Source organism: Nicotiana sylvestris, chromosome 12, assembly GCF_000393655.2.
Source record: "Nicotiana sylvestris chromosome 12, ASM39365v2, whole genome shotgun sequence".
NCBI classification, from domain to species: domain Eukaryota; kingdom Viridiplantae; phylum Streptophyta; class Magnoliopsida; order Solanales; family Solanaceae; genus Nicotiana; species Nicotiana sylvestris.
The window spans coordinates 165,310,950-165,317,133 of NC_091068.1; the positions used below are offsets into that span (position 1 = coordinate 165,310,950).

A 6,184-nucleotide genomic window follows, 5' to 3' on the forward strand; every position below is an offset into this window, starting at 1 on the left:
TCCACATTGCACATAAATCAGTTCTTATTTGAGAAAGGTCTGGGTGTGAGCACTGCCCAGAATCCTTTAGATCCTTAGGGAACTCTGACGCACCTAGACATGAATTGGTCTATGGAACTTTGGGCATTTGAAACTAGTGAAGGCTTGATAAACTAGGATTGCTTTGGGCCTACTTCAGGCTCCCTATAGTTTAATGTATATTTATATTTATGTAATTTATTCAATTCTTGGTCTGTAATAATTAATTATAAACAAATATTGGGGTGACTAGTAAAAAGGGAAGATATTTGTATATTGTGGGTAAAATTGGGTAGATAACATGCCTATAGGGTCTATTTCGATTCAAATGTGTTTGTTAGATGACATGCCTATAGGGGCTCGTTTGGTTCAAATGATTTTGTTAGATAATATGCCTATAAGATCTGCTTTGGTTTCAATGAATTCTGCTTGCTTTACTTTTATTAGACATCATGCCTATAAGATCAAAATCAGCTTTTAATAATTAGATACCACACCTATAGGATTTAAAATCAGTTGTAATAGAAGTCATGCCTATAGGGATTTCGTTTTGGTCAAATAAATTCTGCTTGTTTCACCTTATGTTCAATTAGAAATCATGTTTATAGGATCTAAAACTAGCTTAGTTAGATTTAAAATTAGCTTAACTCGTGCCTGTAAGTTCTGAATCAGATTAACTAACCTACTCATTTCTTTAATAGTCGTCAACATTGCGTTAAATAATATTACTAGAAAGCATGACTATAGGATCCAAGTTGTCCGTTTAAAAATTATTTACTGTTTTACTACATTCCTGATCAACGATTAGATACCATGCTCATAGGATATCACTATTATGCGCCTAGGCAAGCCTGCAGAGTGATTAAAATTCTGCAAACTATAAAACTATGCCTCGTATTTGTAACTGCTCATATTCAACATGTCTAAAATCAGTAGGTAAACTGAACAGATCTTTGAACATTAGTCCTAATTCAATACTGTATACTCTCTCCTTAACCATATATCATGTTCTAAGGTTTTCTCTTAAATACCTGAAACTGTTGTTTGAGACATATACTTACTTGTTCTGTTTGTGCAGGTAAAATATGAGCCTTTAATTGTTCTCTCTTTAATGCAGTCCTAACTATTTTGATTGACGCCTAGAGTTTTCTCCTTTGGGTACCTTAGGATGGTCTAGAACTACCTAAATTAGAGGTCCTAAATACCTCCAGGGCCACAAGGAAGGGACGGATAGTGCACGCATAAGATATATTTCAAGGTTGCTATAACGCTTTAGGCTTTGACCAAGGGGAGGGAATTGGGTAGTAAGGATATGATGACTAGCGCTAATGTCACGTGTATCCCCTCATTGAAGAGTGATTACCGATGATTGTGTGGGTATGATCCTGTAGTCTAACCAACCTAGGACCTCTCTTTCCCAACTCCCACTGTTTAAATGAATTTACTTTTCTTTATATATGTGTAAGTTGTTCAAACCTCTTTCTTGCTCCCATTACCTAAAGCATACATGTACTTAGAATGTCAAAACATGCATTTATTTGCAAGTATGTTTTACAACTGTTTATTTGTTAAAATGACTAATTCACATAGTTTAAGTTCGGTCGGGACCCACCGTTGTGGACCGCGAGGGGTGCCTAACACCTTCCCCTCAAGGTTATTTTGAGCCTTTGCCCTAATCTCTGGTAATGCAAACTAGTCCATGAGTTAATTACTCTAAGTGCCCTAATACACCATAATCCTTTAGGTGGCGACTCTTCAAATACCTAAATTCCCAAAAGGAAACGAGTTATTCTCCCATGAACGTCGAAACTCGGGCTCCCGTAAGGGAAAAAGGGGGAGCGACACCACACCCCTCACCAGTCACACGACCACCTTCTGACAACCAGCCCCAAACCAACCGCAAACCACCTCAAGATCAACGGCAAACAAGGATGAGAATCAGGAACGTTTTTAAATCCCTAGTTTCTTTTCTTTCCCTTTGATTCCTTTCTCTCATTTACCTCTCTCTTTTCTTCCTTTGTTTGGATGGCCGGCCAAATAATCATCGTTTCCGGGTTGAACCCGGTGGCCATTCTTCAGTCCACAATTGGCGGCGGAGCTTCTCCTACAGCGGCGGCGGCGGCGGAAAACGTCACCAGAAAAGTCATCCCTCTTTCAAGAGATGCCTTACAAGATTTCATGTTATCAATCATAACCCAAAAATTACAAGATGAGAAACAACCTTTTTACGTGTTAGATTTGGGTGAGGCTGTTTCTCTTATGGACCAATGGAAATCTGCTCTCCCAAATATCCGTCCATTTTACGCTATTAAATGTAACCCTGAACGGTCGTTCCTTTCAATTTTATCTGTTATGGGCTCAAATTTTGATTGTGCTAGCCGAGCTGAAATTGAGTATGTTTTATCTCTTGGCATTTCACCTGACCGTATTGTTTTCTTAAATCCATGCAAACTGGAATCCGATATTATTTTTGCAGCAAAAGTTGGGGTGAATCTTACAACATATGATTCAGAAGACGAGGTTTACAAGATCTGAAAGCAACAACAACAACAACAACAACAACCCAGTATAATCCCACACGTGGGGTCTGGGGAGGGTAATATGTACGCAGACCTTACCCATACCCTGAAGGGTAGAGAGGCTGTTTCCAGGAGACCCTCGGCTCAAAAAACAACAGAAGCTGATATATTAGTACCACAAAAATGCATAATAAAATAACAGCGATACAATAGATATGAAATACAGAATACGAAATACGATAAAGATGGCTGGTATAGTAAAACTAGCAGGTAAAGCCCTGCATCAATAGATGACCAATGACCTTCTTAGTCTAACTCCTAACTGGCTAGTCTCACTCTATTGTGCTGTAGAAATATTCACAACTCTCCCCTAACCTACAACCTTAATACTCGACCTCCATAATTCCCTGTCAAGGGCCATGTCCTCAGTAATCCTAAGTCGCGCCATGTCCTGTCTGATCACCTCTCCCCAATACTTCTTAGGTCGTCCTCTACCTCTTCGCGTGCCCACTACAGCCAATCGCTCACACCTCCTCACCGGTGCATCAGTGCTCCTCCTCTGAATGTGCCCGAACCATCTGAGTCTTGCTTCCCGCATCTTGTCCTCTATGGGGGCCACGCCCACCTTCTCTCGAATATCTTCATTCCTAATCTTATCCATTCTTGTATGCCCGCACATCCACCTCAACATCCTCATCTCCGCTACTTTCATCTTCTGGATGTGTGAGTTCTTTACCGGCCAACATTCAGTTCCATATAACATGGCAGGCCTAACCACTGCTCTATAAAACTTACCTTTTAGTAACGGTGACACTTTCTTGTCACACAAGACTCCCGACGCTAACCTCCACTTCATCCACCCCACCCCTATACGGTGTGTGACATCCTCGTCAATCTCCCCGATCCCCTGAATAACCGATCCAAGGTACTTGAAACTACCCCTCTTGGGAATGACTTGAGAGTCAAGCCTCACTTCAACTCCCGCTTCCGTCGGCTCAACTCCAAATTTGCACTCGAGGTATTCCGTCTTCGTCCTGCTCAACTTGAAACCTTTAGACTCAAGAGCATGTCTCCAAATCTCTAGCCTCTCGTTGACGCCGCCTCGTGTCTCGTCAATTAGAATAATGTCATCAGCAAATAGCATGCACCATGGCACCTCCCCTTGAATATGATGAGTCAGTGCATCCATCACCAGGGCAAATAGGAATGGGCTGAGCGCAGACCCTTTGGTGCAACCCCGTAATAACTGGAAAATGTTCAGAGTCGCCTCCTACTGTCCTAACCCGAGTCTTAGCTCCATCATACATGTCTTTAATCACCCTAATATAGTCAATCGGGACCCCTTTATCCTCTAAGCAGCTCCATAAGACCTCCCTAGGAACCTTATCGTACGCTTTCTCCAAATCAATAAACACCATGTGAAGATCCTTCTTCCTATCCCTGTACTGTTCCACCATCCTCCTAATAAGGTGGATAGCTTCTGTGGTAGATCGTCCCGGCATGAACCCGAACTGGTTGTCTGAAATAGACACCGTCCTTCGCACTCTCATTTCTACCACTCTCTCCCAAACTTTCATGGTATGACTTAGTAATTTGATGCCCCTATAGTTGTTACAGCTCTGGACATCACCTTTGTTCTTATACAACGGGACCATTGTACTCCACCTCCACTCTTCCGGCATCCTATTAGTCTTGAATATAACACTAAACAATGCAGTAAGCCATTCTAAGCCTGCTCTACCCACACACCTCCACAGTTCAACCGGGATTTCGTCTGGCCTGGTAGCTCTGCCCTTCTCATCTTACGCATTGCCTCCATGACTTCATCGATCTCAATGTCCCTACAATTACTTAATTCATGGTGACTGTCGGCATTCCTCGATTCCCTAGGTCTAATATCTTGATCTCCTTCTTCACTTAGAAGTTTATGAAAGTAGGTCTGCCACCTCCTCTTAATCTGGTCATCTCCCATCAAAACTTTGCCGTCGTCATCTTTTATGCACCTCACCTGGTCTAGATCTCGAGTTATCCTCTCTCTCGCCTTAGCGAGTCGGAATAACTTCTTCTCCCCGCCTTTGTTCCTTAGTTCCTCATACAGACGAGCAAAAGCTGTCGTCTTAGCCTCCGTCACTGCCATCTTTGCCTCCTTCCTAGCTACCTTATACCTTTGACTGTTCTCTCTCTTCTCCTCCTCGTTAGTGCTCCCTACTAACCGCAGGTAAGCCGCCTTCTTCGCTTTCACTTTACCTTGGACAACTGCATTCCACCACCAATCTCCTCTGTGACCACCATTGCGGCCCGTAGATATCCCTAACACCTCTCTCGCCGCCTTTCTTATACAATCCGCCGTCGTCGACCACATTGTGTTTGCGTCCCCACCACTTCTCCAAGCTCTCATTGCCGATAACCTTCCTTCCAACTCCTTGGCTTTATCCTTAGTCAAGGCGCCCCACCTAATCCTAGGGCGTCCTTACAAGATCTGAAAGCATCACCCGAAATTTGAACTCTTGCTCCGAATCAAGCCCATGCTCGACGGCAACGCGAGATGCCCAATGGGCCCGAAATACGGCGCGCTTCCAGAAGAAGTCGACCCGCTGCTCAGGGCAGCTCAAGCCGCCCGTCTCACCGTATCCGGCATCTCATTCCACATCGGTAGCGGAGATGCCGATTCAAACGCTTATCTCGGCGCCATAGCCGCGGCTAAGGGAGTGTTTGAAACAGCTGCTAAACTCGGATGTCGAAAATGACTGTTCTAGACGTCGGCGACGGGTTTACATCCGGCCACCAGTTCACAACCGCCGCCGTCGCCGTTAAATCAGCTTTAAAACAACACTTCGATGACGAACCGGAGTTGAAAATCATAGCTGAACCGGGTCGGTTTTTTGCTGAGACGGCGTTTACTTCGGCAATGACGATTATAGGGAAAAGAGTGAGGGGTGAATTGAGGAGTATTGGATTAACGACGGGCTGTACGGTTCGATGAACTGTGTACTTTACGACCATGCGACGGTGAATGCAACGCCGTTAGCTGTTCTATTGAATCGTAGTAGCGTCACCTGCGGCGGGTCGAAAACGTTCCCGATGACTGTGTTTGGGCTAACTTGTGATGCTCTTGATACTGTTTTAAGGGTTTACCAGTTACCGGAGCTGCAGGTTAATGATTGGCTGGTTTTTCCTAATATGGGTGCTTATACTAAAGCTGCTGGGTCCAATTTTAATGGATTTAATACTTCCGCCATTGTTACTCACCTCGCTTATGCTTATCCAAGCTGAAGAACCACCTGTATTAGGAATTACTACCGTGGTTTTGTTGGTTTTTTCCTTTTTTGGGTATCTTTTTCTTAATTTTGTTGTTTTTGGTAGTGTAATTTATATTCCAAATCAGCTTGTAATTCTCTTGTAGGTAAGAATGCAAGGATTTGCTAAAAAAAAGGGTTCAAGTTTTAGCTTTTTTGATTTCTTCTTCTTCGATTTTCCATTCTAAATTCATCTACATAAAACAAAACAAAAAAATATAGTGGCTAGTCAGATTTTGACTTCAAATTCAAAAAATATAGAGCAATTTCCAACTCCTTCTTTCATCTTTTTAGACGTATTGTTTATTGTGTTTTCCCATTGCCGACTCGTCCATTTCTTCGGAATATGTT

At 43.0% G+C, this 6,184-nt stretch overlaps 1 pseudogene; it reads left to right on the forward strand.

The window, feature by feature from the left end:
- The first annotated feature begins 1,971 nt into the window (after positions 1-1,971).
- Positions 1,972-5,917, forward strand: LOC104218628 (ornithine decarboxylase 1B, chloroplastic-like; annotated as a pseudogene).
- Positions 5,918-6,184: the final 267 nt, after the last annotated feature.